General features: G+C 42.8%; 2 pseudogenes; both read right to left on the reverse strand.

Annotated features, from left to right (window-relative positions):
* Positions 1–4,533: 4,533 nt before the first annotated feature.
* Positions 4,534–5,117, reverse strand: LOC105490490 (RNA polymerase II subunit A C-terminal domain phosphatase SSU72 pseudogene; annotated as a pseudogene).
* A 645-nt stretch (positions 5,118–5,762) lies between these two features.
* Positions 5,763–6,590, reverse strand: LOC105490515 (transportin-3 pseudogene; annotated as a pseudogene).
* Positions 6,591–7,472: the final 882 nt, after the last annotated feature.

Below are 7,472 nucleotides of genomic sequence, written 5' to 3' on the forward strand. Positions count from 1 at the left end.
CAGCAGGTTGATAGCAATTTTCAAGTTATATTCTAAGGACATTTACTTATTTCATCTGTTAAAAAGGGGGATGCATTTATGTAATCCTTTCGTCTTTGATATTTTCCAACACCTATCCTCATGAGAGGCATTGTCAGTGGTTTAATTTCTCATACCACATTCTTTGGCAGAACACTTTTCTGCCTCGACTTGTGGCAATAAGTTGATACCATACTCCTCTTTCTCCCTATATCCTTAGAAAGGTGACATATGTGTTTTCTCTTTCAAATAGGATCCTATGGCCTGGATATAACAAGAGCTGAATAGTATAATGGTATCCGCTATCTTTTAAGAATGAAGTTTTCCACATGAAGTACATTTTCAAGGCAACTTATCATTAAAACACCAACACCATTTTAAAAATGTAACTTTTTATGGTTAATCTATCTCAAATCTTTCATATACCTAAAATCTGTATGCTTCCTGCCTTCCTAAATAAATGACATTGAACATAAATTGCCTTAACCTGGGTTAATAATTATAAATATCCAACATTCAAGAGTGTCATAATCCAGTTTGAAGACAGGTTTTTGTTTTGTCTCTTCTCCCATTTATTTATTTAGATGGAATCTGGTCCTGTCACACAAGCTGAAGTGCAGTGGTGCAACCATAGCTCACTGTAGCCTCAATCCCCTGGGCTCAATGATCTTCCCTTCTCAGTCTCCCGAGAAGCTGGGACTACAGGCACAAGCCACCGTGCCTGGCTAATTTTTATTTTTTTGTACAGATGCTATCTCCCTATGTTGTCCAGGCTGGTTTTGAACTCCTGAACTCAAGCAATCCTCCAACCTTGGCCTCCCAATGTGTTGGAATTTCAGGCATGAGCCACCACACCAGGACTTCTTCTTCTACTTTTAGAATATTACTGTTACTGATGAGAATTTGTCTTAAGTCTCCAGATTTCTGATTTTTTTTTTCTCTTCTATGATAAGGGAGACTAGATAAATAAACTTAAGAATTTTCTGCTGGTTAAAAGTCAATAAAATATTGGAGGAAGGCTACTATAATTGGAATTGTAAATATTGGAATTGTAATTACAGGCTTCAAAGTCCAAGTCTTTGTAATTACCTTATAGGAGCTTGAAAGTATTTTTCAGATATTTAAGGGCTATGTTCTGGCTGGTTGAGTTCATCCAGAGACAAACCTTCAAATAGTCTCCTCAACAGCTCACAGTGCTACCCATATTTGATTATTAATGTTCTAACTGCTGTAATTCATTATTTTATGCAATAAATATTTATTATGCTACTCCAGTGGGCTGGCTCTTCTCTAGGTATGAGACACAGTCCTGGCTTTTCAGGAGCTCAAAGCCAAGCAAGAAAGTACATGAGAATGTAACCAACTAGAATACACTGCCAAAAGCGAAGAAATCATGCATAATCAAAGTCATATGACATCCCAGAGATAGGATGATCTTTAGGTTGTGTTTGTCAAGGAAGCCATGACAGAAGTGACATTAGAACTAGATCTTGAGAAGGGGACAGTTTGTCAAGTTTAACAAAAATTAGACAGGGGGAAAGGCACCTTAGGCAGAAATATAAACATAAATCATTTTTCAATTAAGGAATCTGAGACATTTACACCACAAAAATGTAGCATCAATGTAGACTACTAAAGTAGCAATTAATCTGTAGTCAGTTTTAATCTGGTTTATCCCTTATTTTCAGATATAAAGGGCTGCCAGAAAGAGACACACAAATGGTATTTTTAAAGTTGGTTTGGAAATTCTAGTAGAACACAGTTTATACCTAGGGTAGAATACTGTCCTTCTCTAATCAAATAATTTTTTTTTCAAACAGGCCTAACACATTTTGGAATGAGAAAGAATATTAGTTCAGGCTTCCAAATAGCAACATAGATTCTGAAAATCTTTTAGGTAACATGTATCAATTCAGACAATCAATGCAGTGACATTTGCCAAAGACAGTTTAGTCTCTGTATTAGTAACGGTTATCTAGAGGAACAGAAAGAATGGAGCATGTATATATATGTGAGTTTATTAAGTATTAACTCACATGATCACGAGGTCCCAAAATAGGACGTCTGCAGGCTGAGGAGCAAGGAGAGCCAATCCGAGTTCCAAAACTGAAGAGCTTGGAGTCCAATGTTGGAGGATAGGAAGCATCCAGCATGGGAGAAAGATGTAGGCTGGGAGGCTAGGCCGGTCTCTCTTTTCACATTTTTCTGCCTGCTAATATTCTAGCTATGTTGGCAGCTAATTAGATTGTGCCCACTCAGATTAAGAGTGGGTCTGCCTTCCCCAGCCCACTGACTCAAATGTTAATCTCCTTTGGCAACACCCTCACAAACACACCCAGGATCAATACTTTGTGTCCTTCAATCCAATCAAGTTGACTCTCAGTGTTAACCATCACAGTCTCACACCCAAAAGGTTATTTTTTCCTACTAAGCCAAAGGCATTAACAAATTTTAGTTTGGAGAAAAGTGAAAGCAATAAAACTAAGATGTATTTAATAACTTTGCTTCTTTGATAATTCCAGCAATTGTTTTATAGCTACCTTATATGCTTATTTCATATTCTGTGTCACTATATAAGTGTTATGAATATGTTGGACCTATATATCTTGAAATAGGATAGATAATTTTAAAGATTTTATTGATAATTGGTTCTAAAATATTTGATCACCTTGTAAAACTATATGTCTATAGTGCTATAAATGAGTACAGGTATACGTCATGATATACCTACAAATATATTTATAATTATATGATTTTACCCATATGTCATGCCTATATATATAACTGAATTTCAAAGTAATGTATTCTATAAGGCAACAACTCACGTACACTCTGAATTTGATCTCCAGAATAAGTACCAAAGCATTTTCTTTTCTTTTTTCTTTTTTTTTTTTTTTTTTTTTGAGACGGAGTCTTGCTCTGTCGCCCAGGCTGGAGTGCAGTGGCCAGATCTCGGCTCACTGCAAGCTCTGCCTCCTGGGTTTATGCCATTCTCCTGCCTCAGCCTCCCAAGTAGCTGGGACTACAGGCGCCCGCCACCTCGCCCAGCTAGTTTTTTTGTATTTTTTAGTAAAGACGGGGTTTCACCGTGTTAGCCAGGATGGTCTCGATCTCCTGACCTCGTGATCCGCCCGCCTGGGCCTCCCAAAGTGCTGGGATTACAGGCTTGAGTCACCGCGCCCGGCCCAAAGCATTTTCTTTAGAAAATAATGGAAAGTATAAAACACATACAAAAATACAAAGGTTATTAAGAATGGTATTCTAGTTAACATATAAGAACATCTAGATGACCTTGGTCTGGCAGTGGCTTTTATATACAACACCAAAAGCATGACACAAGTGAAACAATTGGAAATTTTGACGGTATTAAAATTAAAATCTTGTTCTCTGCTATAGACTCTATCAAGGAAATGAAAATACAAGTGACAGCCTGGTTGAAAATATTGGCAGAACACAAATCTGATAAAGGACTGTAATCCAAAATATATAAAGACCTCTTAAAACACAACTATAAGAAAGCAGACCAGGCATGGTGGCTCATGCCTGTAATCCCAGCACTTTGGGAGGCTGAGGTGGAAGGATCACTTGAGGCCAGGATTTCAGAACCTGTCGCTACCCAAAAAATGCAACAAATTAGCTTAGCGTGGTGGCGTGCACCTGTAGTCCCAGCTATTTTGGGGGTTGAGGTGCGATGATCCCTTGAGGCCCAGAGGTCGAGGCTGCAGTGAGCTGAGTTATTGACACTGCACTCCAGCCTGGGTGACAAAGTGAGACTGTGTCTCAAAAAAAAAAAAAAAAAAAAAAAATAGACAGCAAACAACTCTAAATTTGGGTGAGGAGGCCTGTGCATGAAGGTCTGGCAGCTCTTCTCAAACTCCTTGGTTAAAGGAAAACAACAACAACAATTTATCATCAATATGCTACTCATAAGTAAGTGTGGGATAAAAGAAACTTGGAATTTTTTTTTTTTTTTTTTGAGACGGAGTCTTGCTCTGTAGCCCAGGCTGGAGTGCAGTGGCCGGATCTCGGCTCACTGCAAGCTCCGCCTCCCGGGTTCACGCCATTCTCCGGCCTCAGCCTCCCGAGTAGCTGGGACTACAGGCGCTGCCACCTCGCCCGGCTATTTTTTGTGTTTCTTAGTAGAGACGGGGTTTCACCCTGTTAGCCAGGATGGTCTCGATCTCCTGACCTCGTGATCCGCCCATCTCGGCCTCCCAAAGTGCTGGGATTACAGGCTTGAGCCACCGCGCCCGGCCAAAACTTGGAATTTATATATCTCCTCTCATTTTACAAGTACGATTCCTTTGGGTAAAGAATCATCAACCAAATATCCAAAAGTATAAACAAATATCAGGAAGTAAAATGTATTAACAAAAGTAAGTTCAACACGATGGCTTCAGAAGGGCTGCAGTGGCAAGGGAGGCAGCCGCGGCAGCAGTAGTGGCAAAGTTGGCCATGGTGGTGGTAGCAGCAGCAGTAAGCGGTGGTGACAGCACGGGCTCCAGGCCAGGACCATTAGTAGAAGCAGATCATGTGCAGGAAGGCCTGGCCATTCTTCTCCTCCAACTTCTGCAGCAGCTGATCAATCTCATTCTCCATATCCTCTGAGCGCTGCATACACTGGCAGAGCTCGCAGATGAGAAATGCCCCTATGATGGCATCTTTCTGGTTGTCCTGGATGTCCATGTTCACCACATGCACTGGCTGGCAGGTGTCCTGTTCTCTGGAATTCAGATCTTCCACCACCGGTCATCAATTTTCTCTTCACAAGTGATGATCAGATCAAACACATCTTTGCAATCCTGGAACCTTTCTGGCCGGAGCTTGATTCTCTTATTTCTGTCTAACATATACAGAATGCCATTCTGTGTATAGAATTCTTCGTCTTTCGTGATAAGATCAATGTACATTTCATCATATGTGGTTTCGAAATCATAAATATTTGGCTTGTTAGGTGCTGGTCCTGGAAACTTCACATGAGGTGCTGTTCCAAAGGACTGGACACTGAATCCTCATTTGCTGAGGATACTGTGTGCCTCCATGCTCCGGTTCTGGTTACTTGAGCGCACCACCGCCACCCGCAGTGGTAACAATGACATGGCTGCGACCGCACCACCCACGATGCTCTCACTTACTCTTCTACCGACCCCAGCACCTTAGTGCCAGCAGAATGGCGACCAAAAATGGTGACCGTGTCTCAGGGGATATAGTACGTGGCGTCTGCGCTTGCCAGTCTCCTCACAAGCCCCGAGTGCTGAGCCGCAGGTACGCTGGCATCCGGGCTCAGGCAACGCATTCTGTGACAGTTGGCGGCTGGCGCCTGCGCAGCCACACCCGCGCTCCACAAGGTGCAGCCCAGCCACATTTAAAATACATATATTTTTTCGGCCAGGCGCTGCGGCTCATGCCTGTAATCCCAGCACCTTGGGAGGCCGAGGCGGGTGGATCACCTGAGGCCGGAAGTTCGAGACCAGCCTGACCAACATGGAGAAACCCTGTCTCTAATAAAAATACAAAATTAGCCAGGCATGGTGGCGCATGCCTGTAATCCCAGCTACTCGGGAGGTTGAGGCAGAAGAATCACTTGAACTTGGGAGGTGGACCTTGCGGTGAGCCAAGATCCTGCCATTGCCCTCCAGCCTGGGCAACCAGAGCAAAACTCCATCTTCAAAAAGCAAACAAACAAACAAAATATATACATATATATATGGTGTTTTTTTTTTTTTCTCTGTATAGCGAAAACCTTATTGTTGTAAGTTCAATTGAAGGCTTTTAAAAAAGCCTTTTAAGGAATTCTATAACCATCACCAAAAAGTCGGTCTGTCCACCTGCATGATCTCCCAGAGCACTTCCGCCCCATGTGAGTATGGGGTGGGGAGACACAAGCAGCATGTGTGGGGCAGTTGTCTGACAAGCTGCTGTCCAAGCTGGTTAATCTCCTGTCCATCAGTTCTTTCCGTAAATCAAAGTCTTGATTTACGGAAGTCATGAGTTCTTATAGGAGCCTCATGACCTTACAATTGGCATCCCAGTGGTCCACGTTAGTAGAAGCAATGGCCCACTGTAAGATAGGGATGACTACTTGGCTTCTGAGCAAGGTGACAGGGCTATGCTGAATAAACCTGGTGGATAGCCTGAACAGGTCATCTACAGTGTCAGAGTGATTCTGGAGACCATTCTGCTGTTCTAGGAGCTGAAAGGTGGGAATGCGCAGTGCCTGGACATGTCTAGTGGTCCCTGCCCACAGCCATCTTCCATGCCATACTCATCTACGAGGATAATGCCAAGGTATAGGAAACAAGAATGCTGACGTACGTGGCATGCATTCACACAAATGGTGTGAATCATTCTAGTGGTTACAGCAGCACAGCAGATCCTTTGCCTACACAGCGAACCGCAAAGAGCAGGCACCTGCAACAGTGCTTTGCAATCTGATTATGAGCCGGGTGCTTATTTAGAGACTCGCATAAAAGTGGCCATATTTCCTGTATGACTTTTTGGCACCGATGAGTCTGTCTGTTTTCCACAGTAGAATTCGTATGGCTAAATACCACTGCAAGGCGATCTAAGAACAGTGTCAATGGTTAGAGAATTCCTTAAAGGATTTGCCAAAGGAGACAACCGTGAGAGCCGTCACCGTGACACACAAGCAACTTCCAGACTTCCACAAGCAAGTCACTAGTGCTGTGGAATGTAACCAGGTTTGCTGGGCCTTGTGAGAACTCACCAGGTTCTTTCGATAGCTCACGCTTCTGCACTGTGCCTGTCACCCAGGAATGTCTTTTTAAATTAGAAGACTGGAAGAAAACAAAAACCACAATGTGTCCCACAGTCAGAAACCTCTGTCGTGGCAGAGGGGACTTCACGGCCACCAGGGTGTCCTGTCAGACAGAAAGAGACTCCAGGCTTCTGAAGGCCACCCTGGGGAGTTCCTGTTTGGGGGTGTGAGGGAAAATCAGGGAGGTTTAAAAAAAGATGGCTGTGGCCTGCCTGGCGTGGTGGGAGGGGAGGTGGTTTCCTGGCAAACTGATTTCTAAAAGGAAAGATAGTTTCAAGAAAATAAAAAAGGAAAACTAAGTGGAAAAAAAGCCTTGTAAAATCAAATTCCAAATTAATGCCAACACTCTCTCTGCTTTTGAAAACTCCAATTGTTAGAACTTTTCCTTCAAATTACCATCTATCAAACTACATATCATTTGTGTTTGCTCATGGCTCTCTTCATTTTCAAAGTTAGGTTGTTTGGAAATAAATCTCAGTTGCAGAGCTGTAACTTAGGCAGGGTTATCAAAAAGTTGCTTAAGTCTGTCATCCTAGCAGTTTGGGAGGCCAAGGCAGACTGATCGCCTGAGCCTAGGATTTCTAGACCAGCCTGGGCAACATGGTGAAACCCTGTCTCCTTTAAAAATACAAAAAATTAGCCAGGCTTGGGGTGTGGTGTCGGGCACCTATGGTCC

Source organism: Macaca nemestrina, chromosome X (genome assembly GCF_043159975.1).
Source record: "Macaca nemestrina isolate mMacNem1 chromosome X, mMacNem.hap1, whole genome shotgun sequence".
NCBI lineage: Eukaryota > Metazoa > Chordata > Mammalia > Primates > Cercopithecidae > Macaca > Macaca nemestrina.